The sequence below is a fragment of the Balaenoptera musculus genome, chromosome 9, assembly GCF_009873245.2.
Source record: "Balaenoptera musculus isolate JJ_BM4_2016_0621 chromosome 9, mBalMus1.pri.v3, whole genome shotgun sequence".
Lineage (NCBI taxonomy): Eukaryota > Metazoa > Chordata > Mammalia > Artiodactyla > Balaenopteridae > Balaenoptera > Balaenoptera musculus.
In genome coordinates this window covers 90,475,805-90,500,135 of record NC_045793.1, presented here as the reverse complement: position 1 = coordinate 90,500,135, position 24,331 = coordinate 90,475,805, and the positions used below count along the sequence as shown (strand labels likewise).

General features: G+C 40.5%; 1 long non-coding RNA gene and 1 pseudogene across 1 annotated transcript in view; both read right to left on the bottom strand.

The window, feature by feature from the left end:
- Nucleotides 1-24,331, bottom strand: part of LOC118900941 — a 75,175-nt gene that overhangs the window by 28,519 nt on the left and 22,325 nt on the right. The window lies entirely within an intron of this gene.
- Nucleotides 9,960-10,058, bottom strand: LOC118901358 (annotated as a pseudogene).

Genomic DNA, 24,331 nt, shown 5'->3' with positions numbered 1-24,331 from the left:
GCACATTTCTTAATGAGGAATAGTAGCATCTATTCCAAACAAATTTTTAGCATTATCAATGAGCTGATTCCTATGATAGAATATCAGAAGTGAGAAGGAATTCATTTTCACCCCATTCTAAATGAAACCCAAATTTCATTGTTTGTAATATATTTCATTACACCTAAAAATAACAATGTTTAATATCATCAAATATCTATCTAGTCAGTGTGCAAATTTCCTCAATTGTCCTGCAGTTCTTAAAAGTCTGTTGGAGGGAATTCCTTGGTGGTCCAGTGGTTAGGACTCTGCGCATCCACTGCAGGGGGCCCAAGTTCAATTCCTGATCAGGGAACTAAGATCTCGCAAGCCACATAGCACAGGGGAGAAAAAAAAAAAAAAGGTCTATTGGAAGCACATATGGAACATTTTTCAGGATAAATCCCATGCTAGGCCACAAAAAAAAGTCTTGATAAATTTAAGAATACTGAAATAATGTCAAGCATCTTTTCTGACCACAATGGTATGAAACTAGAAATCAATTACAAGAAGAAAAGTAGAAAATTCACAAATATGTGGAGATTAAACAACATGCTACTGAACAACCAGTGGGTCAAAGAAGAAATCAAAAGAGAAACCAAAAAATATTGAGACAAATGAAATTGAAATACAACATATTAAAACTTACAGGATGCAGCAAAAGCAGTTCTAAGAAGGAAGTTCATAGTGATAAATGCCTACATTAAGAAACGAGAAAGATTTCAAATAAAAAGAGAAAGAGAGACAATAGAAAAGATCGATGAAACTAGGAGTTGGTTTTTTGAAAAGATAAACAAAATAGACACACCTGTAGCCAAACTCACCAAGAAAAGAGAGAGGACTCATATAAATATCAGAACTGAAAGAGGAGACATTACAACTGATAACCACAGAAATACAAAGGATCATAAGAGACTACTATAAACAATTATATGCCAACAAATTGGACAACTTAGAAGAAATGGATAAATTCCTAAAAACATACAACCTACCAAAACTGAATCAGGAAGAAATAGAAATTCTGAACCAACTAATTGCTAGTAAGAAGATTGAATTGGTGATCAAAAACCTCCCACAAAAGAAGTCCAGGACCAGATGGCTTCACAGGTGAATTCTGCAAACATTTAAAGAAAAATTAATACCAAATCTTCTCAAACTCTACCAAAAAATAGAGGGGGAGGGAACAATTCCAAACTCATTTTATGAGACCAGTATTACCTTGATACCAAAACCAGACAAGGATACTACAAGAAAAGAAAAGTATAGGCCAATATCCCTGATGAACACAGATGTAAAAATCCTCAACAAAATATTAGCAAACGAAACTCAACAATACATTAAAAAGATCATACACCATGATCAAGTGGGATTTATTCCAGGGATGAAAGGATGGTTCAACATCTCCAAATTAATCAATGTGATACACTGCATTAACAAAATGAAAGATAAAAATCGTATGATCATCTCAATAGATGCAGAAAAAGCATTCAACAACATCCTTTCATGATAAAAAGTCTCATCAAAGTTGGTATAGAAGGAACATATCTCAACATAATAAAGGCCATATATGACAAACCCATAGCTAATATTATACACAAGGGGAAAAAACTTAAAAGCTCTTCTGCTGTGATCAGGAACAAAATAAGGATGCCCACTCACCACTTTTACTCAGCATGGTACTGGAAATCCTAGCCAGAGCAATTAGGCAAGAAATAAAAGGCATTCAAATCAGAAAGGAAGCAGTAAAACTGTCACTATTTGCAGATGACATGATATTTTATATAGAAAACCCTAAAGACTCCATAAAAAATACTGTTAGAAATAATAAATTCATTAGAGTTGCAAGATACAAAAGTCAATATACAAAAATCAGTGTGTTTCTTTACACTAATAATGAACTCTCAGAAAGGGAAAATAAGAAAACAATCCATTTACAATTGCATCACAAAGAATAAAATACCTAGCAATAAATTTAGCCAAGGAGGTGAAAAATCTATACTCTGAAAACTGTAAGACATTGATGAAAGAAATTGAGGAAGACACAAATAAATGGAAAGAACATCTGTGCTCATGGACTGGAAGAATTAGTATTATTAAAATAGTCATACTACCCAGAGTGATCTATAGATTCAATGCAATTCCTATCAAAATTCCAATGGCATTTTTTCATAGAAATAGAACAAATAATCCTAAAATTCGGATGGAACCATGAAAGACTCTGAGTAGCCAAAGCAACACTGAGAAAGAATAACAAAGCTAGAGGCATCACACTGCTTGGCTTAAAACTATATTATAAAGCTACAGTAATCAAAACAGGATGGTATTGGCATAAAAAGAGACACATAGATCAGTGGAACAGAATAGAGAGCACGAATATAAACCCATGCATATATGGTCAATTAATTTATTACAAAGGAGCCAAGAACACTCATTGAGGAAAGGATATTCTCTCCGATAAGTGGTATCGAGAACATTGGACAGCCACGTGCAAAAGAATGAAACTGGGCTACTATCTTCCACCATACACAAAATCAACTAAAATGGATTAAAGACTTGAACACAAAGCCTGAAACCATAAAGCTCCTGGAAGAAAACATAAGCTCCCTGACAATGGTCTTAGAAATAATTTTTTAGATTTGACACCAAAAGCAAAGGCAACAAAAAGCAAAAAGGCTACAAAAGCAAAAATAAACAAGTGAGACTACATCAAACTAAAAAGTTGCCACACAGCAAAGGAAACCATCAACAAAATAAAAAGACAATCTAAAGAATAGGAGAAAATATTTTCAAATCACATATCCGATAAGGGTTAATACCCCAACTATATAAAGAACTCATATAACTCAATAGTAAACAAACAAACAAAAAACCCCAAACAATCTCATTTTTTAAATGGCAGATGATCTGAATAGACATTTTCCCAAAGACATATAGATGCTCAACAGGTGCATGAAAAGGTGCTCAACATAACTAATCAGGGAAATGCAAATCAAAACCACAATGAGATATCACCTCATACATGTTAGAATGGCTATTATCAAAAAGATTAGAAATAATAAGTGTTGGTTAGGATGTGGAGAAAAGGGAACCCTGGTGCACTGTTGGTGGAAATGTAAATTGGTACAGCCACTATGGAAAACAATATGGAGGTTCCTCAAAAAACTAAAAATAGAACTACCATATGATCCAGCAAATTCCACTCCTGGGTAAATATCCAAAGAAAACAAAAACATTAATTTGAAAAGATATATGCACCCCACCCCATAGTTCACAGAATTATTTACAATTGCCAAGATATGGAAGCAACCTAAGTATACATCAACAGATGAATGGATAAAGAAGATGTGATATCTCCCTCCCTCCCTCCCTCCCTCCCTCCCTCTCTCTTTCTCTCTCTCTCTCTCTCACACACACACACACAATGGAATATTACTCAGACATAAAAACGAATTAAATTTTGCCTTTTACAACATGGATGGACCTGGAGTGTATTATGCTAGGTGAAATAAGTCAGACAGAGAAAGACAAATACTGTATGTCATTTCTTATGTGTGGAATCTAAAAAAATAAAACAAACGAATGTAACAAAACAGAAACAGACTCATACAGAACAAACTAGTGGTTACCAGCGGGGAGAGGAAAGGGGGGAGAGGCAAGATGGGGCAAGAGATTAAGAGGTACAAACTACTATGTATACAATAAATAAGCTACGAGGATATATTGTACAGCACAGGGAATATAGCCAATACTTTATAATAACTTTAAATGGACTATAATCTATAAAAATATTGAATCACTATGTTGTACCCTGAAACTAATATAATATTTTAAATCAACTATATTTCAAAAAACAGCAAAAATAAATATATAAAAATAAATAAAATGAATTATATGTGTTTATTTGCTCTTATATTCAGTATAGTTTAATCTTTATTTCTGAAATGATTTTAAGTTTCCAATACTTGTCTGAGGTAGTTCTGTCACCTTTATTTTCAAATATTCCTATTTTTCCAAATACTTCATGTATGAGTTTCTGTACCTTTGATTTATGTTGTTCTTCCATGCTTCTATCATTTTCTTATTTCATTTTAGCTTTTTTTAAATTTAGCTTATCGTTTTCATCTCTTTCGTGACCATGTCCTTCTTGTGTGCCTTCATTATCTGAAGGAACGTTATTCTGCTCCTTATATTTTTTCTTATAAGAACGTTGTATGGACATTAACCACAGTCTTTTCCAGTTGCTCCTATTTAAGTGAAATGAATTTTCCTTTTACTCTCATAAAGGGTGGATGCCAATAATCATTTTTCTAGCCTCACAGCTCTAGAGCTCATTTTGTTCTTTTGTAATAAGGAATATGGCCTTAATACTTTCTAAATTATGCTCCAATTTACCCTCACCCATTTTTTCTGCATTCCCTCTTTTCCTTTGTCCCTATTTTCCTTTTTCTGCTCAATTTTGATCCTACTCCCAGTACTTTTTCCTCAGTGTGAAAGAAAGCTTAGTAGGAGAAGAAAAAGAATATGCAGCAGTGATTTATGTAGCCCATAAAGCCTACTATACTTACTCTCTGGCCCTTGAGAAACCAATTTTGCTAACCTCTACTCTAGAGCAACGTTTTCTCTGGAGGGTTCCTCCGCATTCCATATAGTCTAGGTGGCGCTGTCAATCACAGTGCACCATCACAGCAATGAGATGGGACCCAAGCAGGGGTAATAAATGGAGTCGTCCATAGAATTAATAAGCAGACATTAGAAGAGAGGTCTTTCTATTAGGGTACGTGGCTATGGGTTTGTGAATCTCAGGCTGCTTGTGGACACTGCTTTTAGCCACATGGAGGAAGCCTATGTCCAAGGAGAGAAAAGAAGGCTCAGATCATGAAGGAAGTTGGGGTGATTCGAATCCTCTGAATCAAGCTGACACAGCTGCATCCCTGGACTTTCCAGTTCCATGAGCCGATAAATTCACTTTTCTGCTTGAGCTCATTTGAGGCAGACTCTGATATTGCAACCCAAAAAGCCCCAGGCTAACACAGTTACATGCATGAAAACACATGTACATGGCCACTTAAAGGATTTTTCTCAAATTATTCACTCCTCTTGTTTTTCTTGGGGTTTTTTTGTTTTGTTTTTAGCTAGAAGAGGATTAAAGACAAAAGAAATAAAAGCTTAACAAGGGATGAAAGAGAAATTACTTTGTGAGCAATAGAATTCCTTAGCTAAGATTTTGTAAGTTAGTCTAAATGTTTTAAAAGTATGCAATAGGGACTTCCCTGGTGGCGCAGTGGTTAAGAATCTGCCTACCAATGCAGTGAACACAGGTTCGATCCCTGGTCCAGGAAGATCCCACGTGCCACGGAGCAACTAAGCCCGTGCGCCACAGTTACTGAGCCTGAGCTCTAGAGCCCATGAGCCACAGCTACTGAGCCCACATGCCACAACTACTGAAGCCCATGCATCTAGAGCCCATGCTCTGCAACAAGAGAAGCCACCACAATGAGAAGCCTGCACACCGCAATGAGGAGTAGCCCTGCTCGCTGCAACTAGAGAAAGCCCGCACGCAGCAACAAAGACCCAACGCAGCCAAAAATAAATAAATATTTTTTTAAAGTATGCAATAAATAAGTTCAGCTTATGGTTTATAACTAAAGTGAAGGGAATTGAGTTAGTGAGAACAACTAACAGCACAAGGGCCAGTGGTGACAGAGTTTGAATTTAAAAATATAAAAGACTATTTTGTGGAATGGAGCCTATCAGAATCATCAGTGGAGTTTTTAAAAAACAGATTTTGAAAGGCTATGCCAAGGACCTACTGCAGTAACCCTGATAAATAGAAAAGTTTGAGAATGACTGCTCTAATATGGGCACCTTAATCTTTTAAAAATTATGTATATTTTATATTTTGCTTACTTTAGGGTTTTTTTATTTTTTAATGATAAAGTTTCAAATTCCTTAGTTCTGTCATCTCTAAATATACATTCATACCACTATCAGGTGGTTTCACCAATGCTACATAACAAGTTTTCAGCTGATTACACGTAGAGGTAATAAAGATTTGGGTAAATTTTGTAGATTTTTTATACCAAGGTCAGGTCCCAAACAAAAATTAACAATCACTAGGGTATCAGAAATGCACAGAGCAAACATGGAAGATTCGTTAAGAGGTTTTGTGATACTATCAGAGCAACAGTCTCTTCATCTTGAATAAGAGAGTGAACAAAAATCTGACCCAGACAAATAATTTAGGAATGGCTTTAACTAGCTCCTGATGTGATTCTCTGGATACTAAAATCATTCGTGTGTAAGCATGACAGATGCGAAGCCCTTGGGCTCTTGAAAGCAACCTCTCTGCTCTCTTCATTAGAGTGACTGGAAAGACCACCAGATGCTCTCTTAGACACTAGGCGACAAGAAGCCCAGGATGGCTGCAAACTCACCCTGCAAACCCCAAGGATGAAATAACGCTCAGTGGTTCCGTGGAAAGGACCCAACTGGCCATCAGTGCTACCCAGTGGGAGTCTCTGAGCCACATCCACGAGCGAGGGCCCATTCAGTTCTATTGGCAAGTGCACTGTAATCTGTCCACACAGAGTTCTGTTGTTCTGCTTCACGCCAGAAGAGAGATGTGTGAGAAAGAGGGCCAGCCAGGAAGATACAAACCCCTATTATTTTCTTTTGTGATTTTTTTTTTAAACAAAAGAACTCATTTCTGTACCTTTTTTCTTAAAGTCTCTGAAATCAAAGGGAGCTAGTTCTTGATATGCATGAGGGACGGGATCAAAAGGATGCCAGTCATCCTGTGTTTTGCTTAATTTGTTCCAAAACAGTGAATGCACTTCTTCCAGGTTTGATCTTCTAAGAATTGAACTTGGCCATTTCCCAGACAGCTCTAGAAGTTGGCTAACAATCAGAACTTGGGTCACAGGTTGGAAATTATTCTGATTTTTTTTGGAAATAATTCTTTGAATAACCCTCCTGGCTTTCCCACACATCCTGTCCCCAACCACTTCCTATAAGCTCAGGGTGACTTGCAGCAAAAGTTTTTTATTTACTTCTGCTGTTAACCCAGCCTAGAGAGATGAACTCCTGCCAGGCCCTTTATAGTAGCAGCAGCAGCAGTAGTTACTAGCAACAACAACAACATCAACAGCAACAAAATAGACAAATACTATCACCTTTGATTTCACAGCAGTCCCATGAGGGAAGGTAAGTACTATGATCTTTTTTTTAAAATAAATTTATTTATTTTTATTTATTTTTGGCTGCACTCGGTCTTCATTGCTGTGCGTGGGCTTTCTCTAGTTGCCCCAAGTGGGCGCTACTCTTCTCTTGCAGAGCACGGGCTCTAGGCGCTCGGGCTTCAGTAGTTGTGGCACACGGGCTCAGTAGTTGTGGCTCGTGGGCTCTAGAGCGCAGGCTCAGTAGTTGTGGCTCGCGGGCTTAGTTGCTCCGTGGCATGTGGGATCTTCCTGGACCAGGGCTCAAACCTGTGTCCCCTGCATTGGCAGGTGGATTCTTAACCACTGTGCCACCAGGGAAGCCCCCAGTACTGTGATCTTCTGAGATTCAGAAAAGTGAAGCTAGACAGGAAGAAAGCAGGCCCTTTAAATTCAAGTCTTTTAGCTGTAACTCAGTTCAAGGATGTGGACCCTGATGCTCAAAGAGGTTATATCACCCACCCAAGTTACCTCAGCTAACTAGTCCCAGACCCTGAAGCTGACTGGCTAAATAACTAGCAGAACCAGAGAAAACTACCTCTCAAATGTTACAAGGAGTCTGAACCTGTGTGGCCGGTGTTGCTTCCAAGGGCTTCCCATGGGAGATGCAATGGCTTCGCTCTGTCACACTCTAGAGAGCTCACTGGCGACAGAACGGGGAAACGGATTTTAAATTGACATAAGAAAGAGATATCTAATATACTTGAAAAGCGGAGAGATGGTCATGCCCAGCCTAAAAATATAGGCCATTCAAGGAGACCCAAGCCACCTCTGGGCTCAGAAAACATCTCAGGCCCCTTCCAGGCCCAAGGTTTCTGAGTCCCTGGAAAAGTGGGGAGGAAGAAAAGAGGCTTTGAAAGCAGAAGTCATGATTCAGTGAGAATGATGGCTACATTTTTACTCTGGATGGTGAATAAAGAACAGATATTCCCTTATTTTCTGAGATCCAGGTAGGGTGATGAAGGAGAATGGAGTAAGAATTAATACAGTGAGAGTTGGAGACACAAAAGAATGAGGGGAACAAGCAAGTAGGGAGGAGAAGAAAAAAAAAGGAACGCGTAAAATTTCCTTAGAGGGGAGCATTTGAAAGGACACTGCATCTCAAACCCGATAATACCTGACAAACTCAACTTCAGGTATTCCAGAGAAATAAGAAAAAGGTATCACCTAATTGAAAAAATTCAAAGACCTATTTTTAGTCCACTTCTTCATTCCTTCCATACAGAAATATTTAACCACGTATTATGATTGCTGTTATGGGCTGGCGGAATTGTGTCCTCCAAAAAAGATATGTTGCAATCCTAACTCCTAGTACCTCAGCGTGAGACCTTACCTGGAAATAAGGTCTTCACAAGGGTAATCAAGTTAAAATGAGGTCATTAGGGTGGGCCTAATCCAATATGACCAGTGTCTTTATAAAAAGGGAAATGTGGGCATAGGGACAGAGAGACACACAGGGAGAATGCCACGTGAAGATGAAGGCAGAGAAGACGGGAACGCGAAGGCCTGCTGGTAAGCCACCAGTGGCGAGGAGAGGGCTGGGAGACACGTTCTCCCTCAAAGCCCTCACAGGAGCCAACCCTGCAGACACCTTGATCTTGGACTTCTAGCCTCCAGAGCTATGAAACTGTACATTTCCATTGTTTAAGCCAACCAGTTCCTGGTACTTTTGTTATGGTCTCCCTAGCAAACTAACAGAACTGGCTCTTCTGAGTTTCACCTTTCCCGGACACACACTTTCCAGTAAAGGTCCGGAGTGCTCTGAAATTGTGAAGCTCAGAAGCAAGTTAGAGCAGGAACTAATCACAGAGGTCATTGAGTACAACTCTTGTTTCACAACAAGAAAATCAAAATCCAGGAAGAGTGAGTCACTTGCCCATGTTTTCACAGTGGCAGAACCATGACTAAAGCACAGGCATTCTGAATTTTTTTTTTAATAGATTTATTTTATTTATTTATTTATTTTTTGGCTGCGTTGGGTCTTCGTTGCTGCACGTGGGCTTTCTCTAGTTGCGGCGAGCAGGGGCTACTCTTCGTTGCAGTGCGAGGGCTTTGCATTGCAGTGGCTTCTCTTGTTGCGGAGCACAGGCTCTAGGCACACAGGCTTCAGTAGCTGTGGCACGTGGGCTTCAGTAGTTGTGGCTCGCAGGCTCTAGAGTGCAGGCTCAGTAGTTGTGGTGCACAGGCTTAGCTGCTCCGCAGCATGTGGAATCATCCTGGACCAGGGCTCGAACCCATGTCCCCTGCGTTGGCAGGCAGATTCTTAACCACTGCGCCACCAGGGATGCCCCAATGTCATCATTTTGATTTTATAAATAAGAAACAGGCTCAGAGAAGTTGGGTGTCTTGTCCAAGGTCACACAGCTAGGAAGTGGCAGAGTTAGGCTTTGAACCCAGCTGATATCCAGGTTGGCTCTTTCCGCTACTTTGTATTTATGCCGGGGTACGCACGTCGCTGCCTGCATTTGGGTTTTGAGATTTGCTATTTTTTGGCTGTAATTGATTTCATCCGTGTAATTGCATGACTTTTACTTTATGACATCTTTATCCAGCCCTCCATCCCTTACAGCCTTGTCCATTTTTTTAATAAATTGTGGCAAAATATTCATAACCTAAAACTTACCGTTTAACCATTTTAAGTGCACAGTTCTCTGGCATTAAGTGCATTCTCATCATTGTACAACCATTCACTGCTATCCATCTCCAGAACTTTTTCATCACCCCTGAAAAAATACAGGATGTTTCACGCGTTGCTGTGTCATCCTTGCACAGGGGCCACACTAATTGTCTCTGTTTTATTCCATGTGCTGCCCAAGTGAACACAGCGGGTGTGCGACTCAGCCATTGGTTTTCTAATTCTTGGCTCCTCTCCAATTTTTCTTTCTTTTGTTTCTTTCTGTGACCTGCTGCCTGCTGCTCGGTAATGAAACGGACTGTCCTGTTCATATATGTGCCTGTTCAGAGTCCCGAGCCAGAGGAAGGAGAAATCAATGTGATTCTCTGTAGAATGGCCGGGCTTGGATCCTGCCTTCATCTCTGCCTCACCAATCCCCAGGAGTGAGCAAGGAACGAGGAAAAGATTCACAAACTGCCTAATTCAAATCTGAATCAGTTAGTGACTCTGATCTGCTCTACTTTGGGATCGCTGGGGTGAGACTCAGAGCACTGCCCAGTGCTAGAGCTGGAAGAAGAGATGGGGTTCATCAGGTCTGTACCCACCTTGATTCACAGGTAAGACCACTGAGGATCCAACAGGCAGGACTTGGGACCCTACCCAGACCTCTCTCCACCTTGACATCTGCTGGCAAGTCTCACCCAATACCCTCCCTTTTCCTCTTAAGTCTGTTTGAAAGCCCTTTCTCTCCCTAAAAGCCAAAAGTCTATTTAAAAGCCTCAAGCCCCATCAGCTTCTCACACAGGCCACTGACCCCTCTGCCCCCCAGGCCCAGTGCTAGGGTGCTACGAGAAGACCTTAAAAATAATTGACACTGCCGTGGATGCTGTGTTTGGCTAACTAGAGCCCCACGTCAGGACAACAGGGTTGTTTCTCCAGCTGCTGGGAACATCGCTGGCTAAAGCCCTCAGCCACTGGCCCTCTCTGGACAGTCCCTCCCAGGGCAGATGGCAGCCTGCATCCAGCGACCGGTGCCCCAAACTGGACAGCATGAAGACCATCCTTGCTCCGAGCTCTCTATGCGGCTGCTGAGGCGGGTTGTGACAACCCTACAGCCCAGCCTCTGTCCAGTGTGGTTCCTTCCCCTCCCCCACGGGTGCTAGCCCAGCATCTCCTCTAATAAACCTCCCGCACACCAATCACGCATCAGAGCCTGCCACCAGGAGCCCACCGGCCGCAGCCCCGAAATAAAAACAACGAGGAGGTTTTAGCTAATAAATGTTTAAAGGACAGTTTACAGATGCCACTTAAGTCAACGCCACTAATTACTCCCTTTCGTACTTACGAGCATCTAAAGTGTCATTACCTCGAATAATAATCTGTAGGTTACACGTTCTCAGTTTACGTAAATTCCCAGCCTCTGTGTAGTAGTTGCAGAGAAATCTTAGCTAATGGTAAATTATGATTTATTGATTTATTTTGGCTTGCAGGATCCTAGTTCCCCAACCAGGACCACTGCAGTGAAAGCACCAAGTGCTAACCACTGGACCACCAGGGAATTCCAAATAATGGTCAATTAAAGGCAGAATTTACAGCCAAATACTTTCAAAGACGAAATTATTAGATTGAACAATATGAAACCGCTAATGTGTGACTGTTCTGGGGGTCTGTAAAAATGGCAATTTCCTATGGTTCAACGTAGTATCCTGTCAAAAATGTTTACCAAAAAATTATATTTAATTTGGGATGTAGATGTATTCTAACAAGTTTGCCTTCCAACAGGAAGCATGTAGGAGCTATGAAGATGTTAAAAATGGCCTTGCCCTTTGGAATATAGATGCTACAAGCAGAACACAGAGATGAAAGTCAAGATAATGCCAAGACCTGGGGGCAAAGAAAGGAAACTGACCCACAGACCTATGCGTCACTCGATGACTCATGGTCCAGTTTGAAGTACTCACTGCCTCTCGGGGCTCCCATGTCCTCTCTCCATTTTCTCCTTTCCCCTTTCTATTCTCACTCTCTCTGCTAGAGGCCTTCCTTGTCTGCAGGAAAGCACGGCAAGGAGAAGAATCTATGGTTTAAGGGGAGGAAACACATTTTGTGCTAGTCTCTCTCCTTTCCATGAAAGGCTTTTTCACGATGATACCAACATTGGGCGTTTCCTATGTTCATTACCCTTTCAGGCCCTTGCGACAATTCCCCACATCTCTACAGATAAATGAGCTGATTCACTTCTCCAAAAATGCTTTGTCCCCACAAATACTTATTCATGGGAAGAGGCTCTGAGTTCAGTCTGTTCCTCCCAGACTATTTTGTTTATTGATTACTTTGTTGATTGTGCTGATTCGACATTAGTAAGCATTTGGGCCTCTGATTTATACTTTATGCAACTCTGAAAGTCTAATGATTGGTACAGAGAACTCGAGGCTCTTGCAATGTGGGTTCCCATCACCATGTTTACCCGAACCTGGACCAGCTGCCTCCCCTTCTCCCTCACCCCATGTGGGGTGCCCATGAGAGTGCAGGGATCAAAGGGCACAGGACCAAGAGGCTCTCATCTGCCCAGGACACCCTCCAGGACCTGGTGGGGGCAGCCTGAGGCTGGGCGAGCCAGGCCAGAGGAAGAGGAACAGGGTAGACGCCTAGGCCTGGTCCTTGAGAAACTAAAATCTTGTAGGCAGGAGCATTCAACAAGAAAACCTACACCTGCTACCAGTAAGTAGGCGAGCTCCCTTAAAAAAAAATATGAGTCTGCAAGTGTGAAAGCAATGACTAGTGGAAAGTGGGGCATCAAGAAGGAAACTATACACACACACACACACACACACATATACACACACACACCATTCCAATCCCACAATCCAAAGATAACTACTGTAAATATTTCTTTAATGTTGAATCATTATGTTGTATACCTGAAACTAATAGAATGTTGTATGTCAAGTATACGTCAATAAAAAAATAAAATTTCTAAAAAATTCTCTCATTTCGTTTTACTTGGATTGAGCAGGAAAAAAGTGAAGTGAAACTAGAGGAATGGCTGAATTTTATACATATTTTTTTTTCTTCAAAACAAGACCTATTAGTTACTAAGGAACACTTCAAATAGATTACAAAAATATGAGTCTGACATTAAGGTTAATGGGTATTTTTTTAAGCTTATGCTTCTTAATGTCCATAAGTTTAAGTTTCCAGATGCTGAGCTTAAATGACTGTCTAATCAAAATCTAAAGTCCTCAGGCTCCCTGACTTCAGACTATATGACAAAGCTGCAGTCATCAAAACAGTATGGTACCGGCACAAAAACAGAAATATAGATCAGTGGAACAGGATAGAAAGTCCACAGATAAACCCACACATCTATGGTCACCTAACCTATGACAAAGGAGGCAAGAATATACAGTGGAGAAAAGACAGTCTCTTCAATAAATGGTCCTGGGAAAACTGAACAGCTACATGTAAAAGAATGAAATTAGAACATTCTCTAACACTATACACAAAAATAAACTCAAAATGGATTAAAGACCTAAATGTAAGACCTGATACTATAAAACTCTAAGAGGAAAACATAGGCAGAACACTCTCTGACATAAATCACAGCAACATCTTTTTTCATCCACCTCCTAGAGTAATGAAAATAACAAAAATAAACAAATGGGACCGAATTAAATTTAAAAGCTTTTGCACAGCAAAGGAAACCATAAACAAAATAACAAGACAACCCACAGAATGGGAGAAAATATCTGCAAACGAAGCTACCGAAAAGGGATTAATCTCCAAAGTATACAAACAGCTCATGAACTCAAGATCAAAAAAAAAAAAAAAACCAATCAAATCAAAAAATTGGCAGAAAATCTAAACAGACATTGCTCCAAAGAAGACATACAGATGGCCAAGAGGCACATGAAAAGATGCTCAACATCACTAATTATTAGAGAACTGCAAATCAAAACTACTATGGAGGTATCACCTCAAACCAGTCAGAATGGCCATCATCAAAAAATCTACAAACCACTGATGCCGGAGAGGGTGTTGAGAAAAGGGAACTCTCCTACACTGTTGGTGGGAATGGAAATTGATAACAGCCACTGTGGAGAACGGGATGGAGGTTCCTTAAAAAATTAAAAATAGAGCTACCATATGATCCAGCAATCCCACTCCTGGGCATATATCCAGAGGAAACCATAATTCAAAAATATACATGTACCCCAGGGACTTCCCTGGTGGTGCAGTGGTCAAGAATCCACCTGCCAATGCAGGGCACACGGGTTCAATCCCTGGTCCAGGAAGATCCCACATGCCACAGAGCAACTAACCCTGTGTGCCACAACTACTAAGCCTGTGCTCTAAAGCCCGTGAGCCACAACTACTGAGCCTGCATGCCTAGCGCATGCTCCGCAAGAAGAGAAGCCACCACAAAGAGAAGCCCATACACTGCAATGAAGAGTAGCCCCCGCTCATCACAACTAGAGAAAGGCCGCATGCAGCAACGAAGACCCAACACAGCCATAAATAAATAAATAAATAAATAGATAAATAGATAAATAAATAAAAGATAGGATAAGATACATGCACCTCAATGTTCATTGCAGCACCATTTACAATAGCCAGGACATGGAAGCAACCTAAATGTCCATGGACAGAGGAATGGATAAAGAAGATGTGATATGCATATACAATGGAATATCACTCAGCCATAAAAACTGAATGAAATAATGCCAACTGCAGCGACATGGATGGACCTAGAGATTGTCATACTTAGTGAAGTAAGTCAGACAGAGAAAGACAAATATCATATGATATCGGTTATATATGGAATCTAAAAAACGGTACAAATGAACCTATTTACAAAACAGAAATAGAGTCAGAGATGTAGAAAACAAAGTTATGGCTACCATTGGGGAATGGCAGGTGGAGGATAAATTGGGAGATTGGGACTGACATATACACACTATTATATATAAAATATATAATATATAAAATAGAAAATAGAAAACTAATAAGAACTTACTATATAGCACAGGGAACTCTACTCAATACTCTGTAATGACCTATATGGGAATAGAATCTAAAAAAGAGTAGATATATGTATATATATATGTATATGTATAACTGATTCACTTTGCAGAAACTAACACAGCAGTGTAAATCAACTATACTCCAATGAACATTAACTTAAAAAATAAAAAATATAAAAAAGATAGACAATAAATATAAGCTTTGACACGAGAACAAAAAAGCAAATCCAAAGTCACCAATACTATGTTAAAAACCATAAAATCATCTTTTTTTTTTTTTTTTCTTTTTTTGAGAGGGAAAGAGAAACAAGGAGAACAAAATTTATACCTAAGTTTATTCTCTGGGTGATTCTTCAAAAAAATTATTAGGGAAAAGCTGATATGTAAAGAAAATGTGCTATAAAAACGGCAAATCACTTTCAGGAATAAAAAAGCACATTCAACACAGGCAAATGTGTATACCGAGTACCCATTACAAGTTCAAACAGATTGTATTGACAGATTGTATTGATATTTAATTCAGAGGGTGTATCACTATTTCTCATATACACTAACTGCTCAAAATCTGACTTGCTTCATATTCAGACCATGACTTTCTTGTAGAGTGTTTCCTTTTATTTCTCAGAATATCTAGTGGCCATTCTTTTTCTTGTTGAGGGGGAAAAAAAAAGACTTCTGCCACCATCTCATTGATCGAAGGCTGTGGTGAGACTTCTAGATCCTAATCACAAGACTTGTGTTATATTACCCACTTTCTTCCTGAAAACTGTTTCCATGGAGCCCTCTGAGTTCCTGTTCTAATTTGGACTCACTGCTGTCTAGGTGTGCGATGCAACTGTCATTGTCTTGGGATGTCATGTCATTGTCTTGGGATGTCATGTCATTGTCCTCCTAGACTGGTTTCTTGGAGCCCATGTTTTTCTCTTTCTTGGGTTCCTTTTCTGCTTGGCTCTAGTGCAGTGCTGAGTAGCTGTTCTAGAAAAAGGATAGAGAAGACAATCTTTCAGAGTCCTTGCCTGTGTCTGAAGGTATTTTTAGGCTTAGCCTAGCTTGGGTATATCTATATGTTCAAATCATTTCCCTCAGAACCTGGAACTTGGTGCTCCCTTTTCTTTCAACGTCCAGTGTTGCTGATTGGAGTCTTCTGATCCATTGTGACTTTAGTCAGGCAATTTTATGTTTTCTTTCTGAAAACTTTAAGGATACTCCTTTTTATCCTTGTAGGGCAGAAGTGTCACCAATATGTATCGAGATGGGCCCTTTCAATCTGAAGACGAAGTCATTTCTCTCTTTTGAGAAAAGTCACATCCTTTCTCCGTGTTCTCTTTCCATCTTCTGAGACTCCTATTAGAGGAATTGGAGGGTAAACTGCTTCGATCTTTTCCCAACCTTTTTTTATCTCTTTTGACATCATGTCTCTAAGTTTCAGAAGATTTCTTTTTTCAACTTTATCTTCCAGATTTCGAATTCAGTCCTTGGCTGCATCTATTTTATTTTTCAGACTTTTGTGGAATTTTGAAATTAATTTTTTTTTTTTGTCACATCACACAGCATGTGGGGTCTTAGTTCCCTGACCAGGGATCAAACCCACACTGCCTGCAGTGGAAGCATGGAGTCCTAACCACTGGACTGCCAGGGAAGTCCCTGAAATTAATTTTGATAATCATATTGTCAAGATTTCAATTTCAAGAATTCTAGTTTTCTGACTATCCCTTTCAATGGCAACTTGCTTTCAATTTATGGATATAATGTCCTCTTGAATCTCTCCCATCTCTACTGAGACCACCTCAAAAGTTCTCCTCCTCCCCAGCATTATCTCCTTTTCCCCTAGCAGAAGGTTGTTCTGCTTGTTCAACTCCTCCTTTGCACTGATGGTTCTCTTTGATTACCTGGTTATCTTTAGCCTTACACATTGACAAATGGAGAGCCAGATTGTCCTGGGCTTCCCCTGAGCTGTGTTCTGAGTAGTATTTTGCAAGAGGTGAGGACTAGGGATTGGGAAAGTCTGGGTGAAGCATCCCAGGTTGATTTATGTGTGTTTTATGTTTATCCTCCTTCAACTGTGTGTCCTGTTAATAATAGGTACTGTATGGGGTTCCAGGTAAGTGTCACTGGGGTAGGGCCTCTATTTTAATACTGTTCCTAACACTTCATTGCAGATTTGCAGAAGTAAGCAAATCACAGTCAAGACCAAGAAGTTACCATGACTAGGAAAAGAATGTCGTGCTGGGGATAAAAGAGAGAGAGATGAAAATGGAACATTTAGAGTGCGTGTAAGATGACTGACAAAGGATTTTTAATGGAGGGAGAGAGAGGCCAGTCTGATGGCAAATGAGAACACAACCACTCCCACCATCTGCTGCTATCTTCCCAAAGAGAGACTTGAAGACTGACTTCCACTTTTTACTTGCCTCTCCAATGAACAGAAATATCTGCTCCTGCCTCTTCACGGGGTCCTGCAGAACTGAGAGAGAAGCCGTGAAGCAATCGGAAAGAGAGGAGGCCAAGGGTTCAGGGTCCAAGGACCCAGCACAGCCCTGGCAGGCTGCTCGTGCTCTGGCTCAGCGCCCACATGGGCGGCTGCACTATTGCTCAACACCACCATGAGGAGGCCACGTCCCTTCCTAGCTGAACTTCCAAGTCGATTTAACATCTCTGCTGCTTAGCCAACTCTGATTAGGACAGCAATTTTGATAAGCTTCACACGCTATCAGAACTTCTTCTTTTAAGGTTACTGCTTATGGATATTTTCAAACATATTCAAAAGTAAGGAGAACAGATAATGAATTCTCAAGTGCCTGTCACCCAGTGTCTTAGTTCATTTGGGCTGCTGTAACAGAAGAGCATAGACTGGGTGGCTTACAAACAACAGAAAGGTATTTCTCACAGTTGTGGAAGCTGGAGGTCAAAATCAGAGTGCAAGAATGGTTGAGTTCTGGGACTTCCCTGGTGGCGCAGTGGTTAAGAATCCGCCTGCCAATGCACGGGACATGGGTTCAATCCTTGGTCCGGGAAGACCCCACATGCCGTGGAGCAACTAAGCCCGTGTGTCACAACTACTGAGCCTGCACTCTAGAGCCCGGGAGCCACAATTACTGAGCCCGCATGCCACAACTACTGAAGCCCACATGCCTAGAGCCCGTGCTCCGCAACAAGAGAAGTCACCACAATGAGAAGGCCGCACACTGCAATGAAGAGTAGCCCCCACTTGCCACAACTAGAGAGAGCCCACACACAGCAACAAAGATCCAAGGCAGCCAAAAATTAATTAATTATTTTTTTTAAAAAAGAATTGTTGAGTTCTGGTGAAAGCCCTCTTCCTGGTTCACAGACAGTCCTCTTCTCACTGTAACCTCACATAGGGGAAGGGAAGGGGCTAGGGAGCTCTGTGTGGTCTCTTTTATAAGGGCACTAATCCCATTTAGGAGGGATCCACCCTCATGACCTAATTACCTTCCAAAGGCCCAATCTCCTAAAACCATCATACTAAGGGTTAAGATTTCAGCATATGAATTTCAGGTGGATCCAAACATTCCATCTATAGTGTTGGGAGGAGGAAATTCCCCCTCTACCCCTCTTGAGTTCTTGTGGCTGGACTAATAAAATTGGCACAAGACAGATTAAGAGAAAAGAAACTAATTTTAATTGTGTGCACAGAGGTCTCATAGAAATTGAACCTAAGAAGTAGCCAAAGTAGGCAGCTTTTATACTTTTTAGACAAAGAAGGAACAAATTTGTGAGGAATTGACACAACAAAGAAACTTGGGTTTGGGGTGCTCAATTAGTGAAAAATCTAAATGGAGTTTGGGCTTGGGGTAGTAAATTAAAGAAGTAACAAGATTTACTTATACAGGCTTCTGGGCCCAAATTCCCTACCTCTGGCAATAAGGGTGTCCTTCTACCTATAGGTGTAAGGAGTACACCTTTCACATGAGAGATTGATTTCCTGCTTTGAAGGAGACAGCAGAGGGTCACAGTGTCCCTCTTCCATTGGCCATTTCTTAAATAACTTTCATTCAAAATTATCAGTATGCCATTGAGGCACATCTTGGGGCCACCTACTGGGCCCCAATAACAGCATCCAACTTCAACAACTATATCAACATTTTGCCAATTTAAGAACCTACTTTTGGGGTGGGGATGGGGGAAACAAAGAACCTACTTTTAAGAAGGACTCATTTTTCAAAATGAGACTCTCCTTTTTCATAAGCATGCATCTAAGCTCCACTCCTGGAAATCCCATGATCAAGCCCAAGAAAACACAGTTTTAAAGTGCTTCATAAGTGATTCTGATGCCCACAGAAAATTGAGAGCCTTTGCTGTAGTGAAATGAGAACAAGAGTATGATTCTAGGATATACACGGCACTCAAACATCTTTGATAAATAAGAGAAGACCCAGGGGCTTCCCTGGTGGCGCAGTGGTTGAGAATCTGCCTGCCAATGCAGGGGACACGGGTTCGAGCCATGGTCTGGGAAGATCCCACATGCCGCGGAGCGACTAGGCCCGTGAGCCACAACTACTGAGCCTGCGCGTCTGGAGCCTGTGCTCCGCAACAAGAGAGGCCGCGATGGTGAGAGGCCCGCGCATCGCGATGAAGAGTGGCCCCCACTTGCCGCAACTAGAGAAAGCCCTCACACAGAAACGAAGACCCAACACAGCCATAAAAATAAATAAATAAATAAATAATTAATTAAAAAAAAAAAAAAAAAAGAGAAGACCCAGGAGACATAAAAGAAAAATGGTTACATTGCTCTATATAAAAAAATGTAAATGGCAGTATAACAAAAGATCACAAAAGAAAAGGAAGACAAATAATAGGATGAGAGACATATTTTCAACATAGATAATATCCTTAATTCATGGAGATTTCTTATAAATTAGTAATATTTGTTTATTCAAAATAGCAGTATTTGTAAAATCCCATAGACAAAAGCTGTGAACAGACATAGACTGTTCAGACATAGAAGAGAGTCCGAAAATGGCCAATAAATCTACGTATAGATGCTCTGTCTCTTTAGAGATCAGGAAAACGCAAATTAAAATAATAAGAAACGGTTTCCACCCATCAAATTAGCCAAAATTGAGATGATTCCTTATGTCCCAATGTTGGTAAGGTTTGGAGAAGAAGGTTACTCTGTTTGCTAATTAATAGGACTATAAATTGCTGCAAACTTTTTAGATAGTAATCAGGCACCGTGATTTAAAATGTGTAATGCCGCAGAGCAACTAAGCCCGTGTGCCACAACTACTGAGCCTGCGCCGTAGAGCCCGTGAGCCACAACTACTGAAGCCCGCGCACCTACAGCCCATGCTCCGCAACAAGAGAAGCCACCGCAATGAGAAGCCCGCGCACTGCAACGAAGAGTAGCCCCTGCTCGCTGCAACTAGAGAAAGCCCGTGCACAGCAAAGAAGACCCAACGCAGCCAAAAATAAAATAAATAAAATAAATAAATTTTAAAAATAAATAAATAAAACAAAATGTGTAATGCACACACTCTTGAACCCAAAAATCCTACTTGGGGGCATCCAGCCAGGAGAAATAAAAGTACAAGTATATTAAGACCTACGTTTCATAATAGCATCTACAGCTAACGTTTACTGAGGACCTACTATGTGCTGAGAGCTGTGCTAAGTGAATTACAAAGGATGCTTTAATTTATCTGCATGACAACTTTATGAAGTAGTTCCCATTATCTCAGAAAAAGACTAAAATTTAGCAAACTTAAATATGTTGCCAAAGGTTTAAAAAAAAATGTTCTAGTAAATGTTGGAGTTGGAACTTGAAACCAGTAAACATGACTGCAGAGTTCATGCTCTTGGCCATTGCAATGTGCTGCCAAACTAGAAACAAATAGCCAAAAAAAAAAAAAAACTAACCCCCAATGCCCTGGATAGAGGAATAGTCTTTCCAATGAGCTCAACCATTAGAAACGCAAAATGCCCCACTTTGGTATCACAATTAAAATCCACTTTGGGGGCAGGGAAGTTAGAACAAATATATTTTCCATAGACACAGAAAGAAGAAGTTGTGATGAGGAAGAAAGAGACAAGTATGAAAGTCTTCCTGGATGGGAAGAAATTTCTCTGCAAGGCAACCTCAACTTCTCCCTGTAAATGCCTGGTTAGAGGACTTCTAACCAGGCCACGGGCAAGGTGCATTTTCCCCAATTTCCCTTCAGAAGCAGCTGCGCTGGCCTCACCCCAGCTGGCCCTCCCAAGCAAAAGGGTTGAGGGTATGAGCAACTTTTTAAATTGGCAGATGAATGCTGAGTATGAGGATTCTCAGGGCACTGGAAGCATGGCCTCAATTTTCCTGGAAAATGACCGCTTGTTTGTTTCATCTCCTTGGAATCTGCGGAGGATGTCATGAATACTCTGTCTTTACCAAGTCCCTGGCTGACCCTGCCCTGAGACCTTAACCCCTGGTGGAAAGGAGAGAAGCTTCTTACCAATGGCAGGGTCACTGCCCCCACCCTCTTGGTTTCAGGGCTGATGCTCCAAAGCCACTTCCTTCTAGGTTTTATGTCCAGAAAGTGGGAAAAGATTCCACAGATAAACCATGCACCAGAGCTGTAGCTCTGGGTCCAGAGTACCTAGAAGCACTAAACTATGCTTTAAAATAGAATTATTTAAAACAATGATCAGTATAAAGAAGTTGCAAGAACCAGTGTAGTGTGTTACAAAGCAGGATTACATTAATCCAATTCTGTGCACCTGAAACCAATAACAAATATAAAATAAACATGTAGTATTAGCCTGATAATCTATTTAAGAGACTGTGACAACCATGGTCCCAGAGTAGTTTTTTTTGCTTATCGTCAACTGTTATTGATAGCTACTTAACCTAAACTTGTTCTCTCTTCAGACTCATGGGAGTAAACACACTTCCAACTGGTCCAAACCCCTGCCTTACAGTGAAAATCTTTGAAGCATATTTACTGCTCAAGCCCCAATAATGTGGTATTTCCAGACAGACTCTCCCCACATCAAAGTCCTTGTAAAAGTTCCTATTAAGTTCTTCCTTTTCTTGTAGGAAAAGGTGGCTCATTACCAGCCTGTCCGAGACGGTATGATGCTGCTCCCGTGACATGCCCAAGAGCCCTGAGTACCCTGAATGATCACACATCTTCCCAACCTTTGACCAAAACAGAATGAGAAAAGACTGGCCTGCAGCATTAGCTGGGTGGGAAGTGCCCAGATTCTGGGCAGAATACTATTTGGATTCAGATCCCAGCTCTGCCACTTACTAGCTATGTGAACCTGGACAAGATACTTCAGTTTCCTGTGCCTTGATTGTACCATCTATAAAATGGGTTTCTCCTTCACAGATTTAAGGAACAACTCAGAAATTGTATGTAAAACATATAGCAGTATGACTATGCAGAGGAAACCCTCAGTAAACATTATTTTTAGTTGTTTTTCTCTCAACTCTTTCTTCATCTAGAAAATCAGAAGCGACTATATTTCTCCACTTCTTAGGGTTGTCAGGAGAATTAAATGAGATGATGCATGTACTTTTCAATGCCTAGCACATGGTAAGTCATCAATAAATGTGAGTGGCTCATTTTAAATTTTATACTTTTTATTTCAATTTCTGCTTGAATCAAGTACTTAGAAATTAGAACACAACTGATTTCCCTATTAAGATTCGCAGGTTTACTGCAGTGTTATAGTCAGTCCTTTTTTTCTTTTCTTTCCTTCTTTCTTTTTCTTTTCTTTTTTGAGCAAACCTTGATATAGGAGTCAGACTATAAAGGTATTGGACATGACTCTGTGAAATGCTAGCTAAGTGATCTCAAGAAATAGCAGAATCTCAGGTTTCCTAACTGTGTAATCAAATAAAAATGTCTTCCCTTTAGAGTATTAAGATTTCCATAGGGTAATGAATGAAACATGCTTTGTAAGCAATAAAACAACGCAAAAATGTAAGACTTCATCATTTTCCCAGGATCAATGAGGACTCAATAGAATAAATATAAATAGAGAATAATATAGACCTATAAAGTGGTTTCTCCATTGACTAGAGCGGGTTTTTATTTCTGAATAAGTTTTAAATGGTTAAGAGTCTCGCTGTTGAAGCTAAAGAGAAAGACAGAATTCCACCACAACCACCAGTGAATGAGTGTGTGTGCTTTGGGAAAATGGTGCCAAAAGAACAGGAAATAGATGTGCCTTCTTCATACGGAGAAAGGGGCTAAACTTTACCTCTAAGTGCCAGGCCAAGTCTTTTGGCCACGGATTAAGCTTTGGCATTTTGTGGATAATATTTGCTTCTTGCTAATTTTTATTCTAAATCTCAATAAACTCTCTAATGTAGACAAGGAGCTAAATGTCTGACAGTCTCTGAGTCTATCTTCCTCTATTTTTCTCCCTCTCTCTAAAAATAAATCCACAAACGTCAACAGAATGTGGTAGGCACGTGTTCACACTTCTACTAAAAATGAATATTAATTAAGAAAAAAAATCCATAATATTTCCATTCTTCAAAACTGTAGTTGGTAGGGATTTTTCTTGTTTTTCCCATTTTTCTTTAAAGCATGTACTTTTTTCTTCTATTTGAACTTATGAATTGATTTATGTCTGAGAAAATTAAAAGAAATCCAGGATGCAAGAAAATGAATCTGTTTTACCTTTTCCCCTTTACCTGTATGCAGGCAGTAGCATTGGTAACCCAAATAGCTAGCCATTAGGATCTCCGTGTTAATCCACTCCTAAAATATTCTACTATTAGTTCCATACCAAATGCATTTGTGCTGATGAGGAAGATGCTCGGAGCAGTCAAAATTTTGATAAAACCCATGAAAAAGTAAGAGGAGGAAATGCGTTCATCTCACAATGAGCGCATCAGTGTGCAAAGAAACTGAAGCCTATAGCCCCCTGCAGTCAGTGTGAGATCAGAGAACTTCCTCCTGGTGTCTGAATCTATTCCTAATTGCCCTACTTAAAAGAAAAATAAAAAAGAGAGAAATATAAATTGGGGTGTGTGTGTGTATGTAAACAGACCTTTTTTTCACTGTGTATTTACTGATTGTCTACTCTAAGCAGAGCACTGCCAGGCACACAAGGATAAGTGAGAAATGGTCTGCTCTGTGGCAGAGGTTTCCTTCCAGAAAAGCGGATTAGACGGATTAATGGGCCCTTATTCCCCGCCCCCCCCAGCACCTGCAGACTGTAATCTGAAGCAGGTCGCGGATCCCCTCCTTCAAAACCTTCCGTGAGGGTTACAGTGTCATCCGTGCCTCTTCACAGTTGGAATCCAAACACTGCAGCTCACCCCGCCCACACTGAGTTCTCTAGCATCCCCCAAATAAACCACATGTGACTGTACCCAGCCCTATCTCGAGCTCTCTTCTTTGCTGCTAGAATTGCTGCTGCTTTTCCCTTCCCACCTGCACCCTGCACTTCACCTTCCCCGGGGAGTCTCCCCTATGCTGGGCAGACGTGTCCCGCCAGCCTGTGCT